Here is a 7,478-nt window from a genome sequence, read left to right on the forward strand (position 1 = left end):
CATCTATCTTCTGAGAAAGAAGCTCTCTTCCTTCCCATCAGTGCACAAAGGGTGTTTTTGTTTTTGTTTGTCGTATAGAGATGCAAATTTGATTTTGTTTACTTGTTTGCGATTTTTCCGATTGTGTTAATCATATGCTTGCTTTAATAAATAATTTAACTGGCAATAGAACCATTTGCTTGACTTTTTTTCGTATGTGAGGATTTGTGGTGTGCCTCTTTAGGATGTTAGGAGTAAGTTACAAATTCTTGAATTTAGCCATGGATTTTTCTTGTACTACTGGGTAAATAAGCAGGCTTTTAAGCACTGTATCTTCTCCACCAGGTCGTAGAGAATATATGTGTCTTGATAATAAGACTGTGTAATCCCTGACAGAATTTTGCTCTAACTCAGAGTCCTTCATTATGATGCAATTCATTCCAAGAATAGCAAAGCTGGAGGAATTTTTACCAGCCTCCTAATAGCTCTTGAAAGGCAAACATAACCTGTTAAGTAAGAGTCCGCCTTGCCTTTGTGCCATCATTAATCAATAGAGAAACAGTAATGGGACATAATGTGGGTGAAAAGGGTGCTGGTGGTGCTTCCCTGCATAATAGATATTTTTTGGGTTAGCTTCCAATGGAAATGTCCTCATTGGCCCGCTGACAAAACCCATTGTATCAGTTTGAAATTATTAGGATCTACTCATAGCCAGGGCCCATCAAGTGACAGTGCAACTGCCTTGCTTTTCTCAGGCAATTAATTGGCACCTTCCCTCTTTCAACTGGAATTTCTGTTCCATTCTCAAAGGAGGACGGGATGCTTTGATTCGATATTTGTCATTGCGCAGTCTTATGGATGACAGAATTTGCTTTCTAGGAATTTGACATCAAGCTGTATGGCATTATTGATGAATGGGGGTACAAGACCAGCATTATCAGAAACTGGTGAAAAGCTGAAGTTAGTTCGTTTTGACATCCTCATTTCAGGCCCGCTTGTACCTTGTGAAGAACTGGTAGCTCAGAAGCCCCATATCAATGTATATCCCTCTGGTTTCTTTTGAAACACTTGAACATCTTGTGGTTGGATTCTCCCAGTTGCCTGCAAGCTAGAGGAGCTCACACACAGGATGTCCTTTATGGAGAGGTGGCAAACCCGTCTTTGCCTCTACACACATCTTGTTTCACCAAGTTGTTTGCAAAGCCTTGAATCGGTACTAGAGTGCCATTCTAAGGGCTTTATCACATGGGCTTTAAGCCATGATTCCCAAGGTTGAACCAATTTCAGACAACGCTTCCTTCAGGAGCTGCCCCGTCCCCCCAGCACTTTTCATTCAGAGGGGAAACCCATGAATGGTTCCAATAGTGTGATGCTCCAGGTGTGGAAGCCATTCCCTGGGCAGTCACATTAATGGCAGGCACACGGCCACTGTCCCCTCCTCCCTTCCTCTCTCCTTCCCTCCCTTGCGATTTAAAAAAATCCTCTTTTTTCCTCACATTTGCACAAGCTCTGCAGCCTTTTAAAAAATAATTTTAAAATGTTAAATTGTGTGAGAACAGTTCAAATAAAAAACAACCTACATTTTGGGTCTAAATTCCTTTCTCGTTTTTGTCCTGGATAGGTAGAGAATTATGGCAACCCTATGAGGGTGGTTTCATTTCTCTCTCTCTTGAGGAGTCCTTGAGGATTTACATCAGGGAAACTCCATACCATCTGTGGTGGTGAAAGACTGGAGTTCCAAGTGTGCACAAGGCGACACTTTAATATTTGTTCCTATTTTTCAGCAATTTCTCTTAAATGTATATTAAAATATATACAGTTGTCCGTCCCTCATTCATGAATTTTACATTTGTTGATTTAATTCTTTTGCCAGTTTTCCATAGAGAGTGGGAAGCAAAGGATGAAAAAACTATAGGGGAGAGGAAGTAGGCTTTTTTCTCACCATGTGCCCATGGCAGGAAAGAGAGAGGGAGGGACAGTTAGGCACGAAAAGAGACAAGTGGGAGGAAGAGGAAGAGGAGAAGAAGAGGAGGGAAGGCTAGCAGGTATGGAGAAGAAGGCGGCAAACAATGAAGAGGCAAAGGAACAAACAGGGACAACAAGCGAACCCCCAAGAGATGCTGAAAGAGATATGTGGGAGTGGATGAGGTTCACTGGGAGGAAAAAGGAGCAGGTCCAGGTTTATCCTTTACTTTTTAATATTATTTTATTTATTTTTAAATTTAATTTTTTAAAATTTTTTCTTAATAACATCACATTTTATCAATTTTTCACTTTCCGCTACGATTTACAACCTACATGTATATGTAAACTTCTGTGTTTGCATACTGCATATTGTAATTATACAGGTTGTAATTTTAATGTTAGGCCGCTCTGATAGCCTTTAGGGGCTTGAAAGACCATGGTATCGAAATACCCTGAATAAATAAAAAATAAAAAATAAAATAAAATTTAAATTCTGACGTTGTTTATGTCACACATATTTACCATTAGATTCCGTGTCTATGGGAATTATGATTATGAGGATACATAGTACTGAGGATTCTGTAATGGTGTGTGTATGGACACCATGAGTTGCTGAACCGGGTGACACCAGTAACGCTGTGTCATCGTATTCCCCATCACCATGTATGGATGTGGACCGGATGGTAAAAAATATAATATCCAGATAACAAATTAATCAATTCATTTGAGATTGGGTGCTGGTGAATGAAAAAGTCTGAGGCAGCCAAAAAGACAAACAAATGGGTCAAAATAGATTCTTGAAGCCAAATGATGAAACTGAGCTGTCATACTTTGGCATGACTCACTTAGGAAGCATGACTCACTGAAAAGACAATAATCTAGGAAAGATTGAGGCACTAGGAAAAGAAGAAGACCATAGACAGGGGGTTAGAATCAAGGTAGAATCAATCAGAAAATCACAAACATGATCTACTGTGTGAGAAATGATGACTTTTCTGGTTTAGTGCACTTCAACCAGAATTTCCTTTCCAAAGCAAATAAAGTTGTAATTTAAGCAGAGGATGTTCTAATGCCAACTAGGCGGAGTATATTATATTGTTTGTAATATGGCTGGAATGCAATTTGTGATCCATGACAGGATTTTGCTTTACACACGGGAATTTTCTTTTTTTACACTTGACCAGGAAGGACAAGGTGAACTGAACCAATGTGAAACCTTTATAAGTCAAAATTGCCCTGTAGCTTTTCCCTTTGCTGCATCATTATCAAACAGAAGAAACAGATACATAATGTCTGTGAAAATGGGTGCTGGGTTTCCCATTTTAATGGTGTGTGCCTTTGGATCAGCTTCTAGTGGGAACGTCTCTATCTGGCCAGCTGACAACAGCCACTGGATCAACTGAAATTTATTCTGCAGGAACTCACGACAAAGGCCATCAAGTGACAGGTTGTGCCTTCCTTCTTCCAGGCAATAACACAAGTGAGTCTTCTCCCTTTCAGCTGGAAGTGATCTCTGTTCCCTTCTCAAGGAAAGAAATGGATATCTGCTTCAGTGACTTCCTATATTTGTGGGCTGGAGATGTATGAACTTTCTTCCTGGGAATTTGTACCAAGATGTATGACTTTTTCAAAGGAGGTGGTACACAGGAACAAAGTTCTCTGTGATATGGTGTCTTGAACCAGAAACTGATGGAGAGGTTGGAGTCAATTGTTTTGGACATCTTGATTTCAGATCCCACTCCTTGTGGCGAGGTAGTGGCTGAGAAGCTTCATGTTCCATTTGTATATTCCTTCCGATCTCTTATTGGAAATACAGTGGAGCGTCTTTGCGGGGTATCCCTGCTCCACCCTCATGTGCCGGCCAGTCTAGGTGGCTAACAGACCAGACAGGATGTCCTTCATGCAGAGAACAGGAAACATGCTCTTTTACCTTTTCCAAGACATTTTGTTTCATCAAGTTTTCTGGAAAGACTGGAGTAAATACTATAGTGATGTTCTAGGTAAGAACCTGTTCCCTGTTCCATTTCCAGTATTTTTAATGTCAACATTCATAAGGCCTGAACTGTTCATAGCTGTTTTTGTTATATCTAATGACTGGCAGATGAAAGCTTCTCTGTTTTGCAACATTGCTGTTTTCAAGGGAGAAACATGTATGAGAACTAATTATGACAGTGAGAAATTGTTTCATGGTCTCTAAATTATGCATTTCTCTCACAATTTACTTGGACCCCGCCTAGCTTTAAACTTGCTTCTGATATCCTACTGCTCCCCCCTTTTTTAACAATGATTTCTCCATTTTACCCATTTAATTTCTCAATAACAGGTCTTTATATTCAGAAAGTCCAAGACCATTCAGTATATATGTTAAGCTGTACATGGACTTTAAAGTGGCTGAGTTGAATGTTTTCTTATTGTGTGAATGGTGTGGGAAACTGAGCATAGAATATAGTTTTTTGTGGGGTTTTTGGGCTATGTGGCCATGTTCTAGAAGAGTTTATTCCTAACGTTTCGCCAGCATCTGTGGCTGGCATCTTCAGAGAATGCTTGCCTGGAAAGGAGTTTGGTATATATATATATTATGTGACCCTGAGTGATTTGCATGTGTCTTGTTCTGTTGCTAATGGCAGGCCTCAAGGTGGGAGGGTCTGCAAAAGAGGATTAGTGTCTGCTTGATTAGTGCTCATTGTCTGCTGGAAAACCCCTGACCCTGGGAGATTCTCATTTGCATTTGTTGAGTCTTCATCTTGCTATTTTTCAGGACTGGTAGCCAAACCATGTTTACTTTAAAGGTTTCCTCTTTCCTGATGAAATTGTCCAGGTGTTTGTCAGTTGTAATTTTGGAATGCCTTGTGTAAGGGAAGACGTGTGTCAGTATCCCAATATTAGAGAAGGGTAGGGGAAGACATTGGGAATATATGCATCAATATCCTTGGGAGGAGGGGAGAGGGAGCCACGTTTCATGGTGGGTGGTGGATTTACCATTGATGGTGGTCTTTTCTTCCTTTGGCTTGGCAATCGTTCCTGGTTGCTCCTGCCTTTAAAAAAAATGGATCATAATAGTGTTATGCCAAACATACATATTTAAAGGAACCTGTGCTGTAATGCCCAAACTTTACTGGGGTGGAGTTTTCTTCCTCCCCCTCCCCTTTGGCTGTGTGCTCTCTCTCCTACAATTGCCCTGTGCACACATACACTATTGCAATGTAATGAAATGCTAGAAGAAATAGCTGGAGAAATTGCACAATACAGCAATGGTGATAAAGCATAATTTAAAAAAATTGGAAGACGAGTGCAGATAGAAAAGAGCTGAAAGGTAGAGAGGTGTACCTGTGGTTACTGGTGAGAATACTGGCAGGAAGAGATGGTGCAGTATTGCTACTGGTGGGAATAGATGTGGAGCAGGGTATGGCAACAGGGCACTTTCAGATACTTTCTGCTATCTTTCCAAACAGAGAAAGTTGGGAGAATGGGCTGGCATGTTAAACTCCAAGGAGTTACTACTGCCGAGGTTAAAAGATTCCTTACCAGTGTGTATATTCACAACCTGTATGTGTTCATACAAGGAGACACTATTGCCAAGGTTCCTTACTAATATTCTTTCCTAGTATGTATGGTCACAACCTGTATGTGTTCATACATGAGCACCGAGAACATAAATAGTAATAGAACATTTGCTGCATTAAGATGGAGTGGGATTGCTTTGCTTCCAGGTTTCAAGGTGTCTAATTCCCCACTCCTTCACTAATATTGTTGTACCTGGATCTCAAGTGTATTTTTCCTCTTCAGCTTCTATGGGCTAGTCTCATATTGATATATTCCCATATTGATATATGAGGGAAATGGGGCTCATTTCACTTTACAAGGTTTATTGATTTTATTGACTATTTTTTTGGCAGCATTTTATTGGGAATTGTTGTTTTAATGCTATTTTAGGGTGAGAGGGAGATAGGGAATTAGGATTTGATATGTCTTGTTATGTTTTTACTTGTGGCTTGTTGTGTTATATTTTCATTGTTCTTTTGTTTGTTGTTACCTGCCTCGATCCAATACAGGGAGAGGCGGGATACAAATTATTATTATTATTATTATTATTATTATTATTTCTGGGTTTTGCAGTATGTGAATGTCCCACTTTTTAAAAATTATACTTTGATCCTTCACTACATGTGATTTGTCATGTGGCTCAGGAGAAACCATATCAGACAGTTCACTTCTCATCTTATTCTAGCTATAGGTTTACAACCTAGGGCACAGGTCTAGTGGAGGGTGGCACATCGGCCTACAAAGGGCAGTCCCTAGATGAGATTGTGTATGTTGTCTGAGGCCTTTCTGGAGTAGAAGGAATGACTGTTATATTCGGATAGATACAGTCACCCCTCCAAGTCTGCAGACTTAAGATCCACGGAATTGAAAATCGGCAGAGGAATGACCACCATTAACATGAATGGGGCGTGTGCCCCACATGCACATGCCCCATTCAACCCAATGGGACTTGAATATGCACGCATTATGGAACATGTGGGAAGGGGGTCTGGAACAGTTCCCTTTGAGTTCCAAGTGCCAACTGTACATTTCCACTATCTTCAGTTCATGAAACTAGTTCCTGGTTTCCATTTCCTTATTCAATGGTGCAGAGACAGCTTGGGCAAAGAACTTTTTTCTGCTCCCCTAACTCCTGGTTTTTACAGATAGTAGATTCTATGCGGTTCTTTTAAGAAGAATCGATTCTGAAGTTTGTTCAACCAGTGGGAACGAGAGATTGCTTCATTCTGGAGGGAAGGGACAAATGGTAGAGGGGTGTTTACCATCCCTTCTCAGTTTTTGGCAGATCCATCATCCCCCCCCCAAGGCAGTCCTGCCTTTGTACTTGTGGTGCATGGATTTTAAAAAAAATTGATAGAAGTTTTGATTCATTGCTTTTGTAATGACTACCATTATATTACCATTATATTCAGTGATATATGGGAATTATGATTTATGAATAACATTAGTGCAAAACATTACTGAGGATTCTATATGGTGTGGTATGGGACACCATGAGTTACTGCATCAGTTGACACCAGTCTACTGAGCCATAGTATTCCCCATCACCATGTATGGCTGGAGGTTACCTTACGGGGTTCTGGGAACGCAAATGGCATGGAACAAAAGGTGGGGGGAACGGAATGGAACTGGGAAAGGATGCATTTTACTATATGCAGGAATGGCGCTGATTTCGCCGGAAGTCCCCTTTCCATTCCGTTCTGTTCCCCATCCGTCCCAGAGGAGGCAATTTTCAAGAACTGTTTGTTGCTTTCCCATTTTATTTCCTTCCTGCCCCCTTTTGTTCCGTGCCATTTGCGTTCTCAGAGCCCCATGCGATAAGCTCTGATGTGAGAGCTGGATAGTAAAAAAAAAAAAGCAGATAAGAAATAAATCAATTCATTTGAGATGCGGTGCTGGTGAAAAGCACTGAGGAAACCATAGAAAGCCAAAAAGACAAACAAATGGGTCAAACCAGAACTCTCCCTGAAAGCCAAAATGATGAAACTGAG

At 40.6% G+C, this 7,478-nt stretch overlaps 1 pseudogene; it reads left to right on the forward strand.

Annotated features, from left to right (window-relative positions):
* Positions 1-3,165: 3,165 nt before the first annotated feature.
* LOC121935609 lies at positions 3,166-4,326 on the forward strand (annotated as a pseudogene).
* Positions 4,327-7,478: the final 3,152 nt, after the last annotated feature.

Source organism: Sceloporus undulatus, chromosome 6 (assembly GCF_019175285.1).
Source record: "Sceloporus undulatus isolate JIND9_A2432 ecotype Alabama chromosome 6, SceUnd_v1.1, whole genome shotgun sequence".
NCBI classification, from domain to species: domain Eukaryota; kingdom Metazoa; phylum Chordata; class Lepidosauria; order Squamata; family Phrynosomatidae; genus Sceloporus; species Sceloporus undulatus.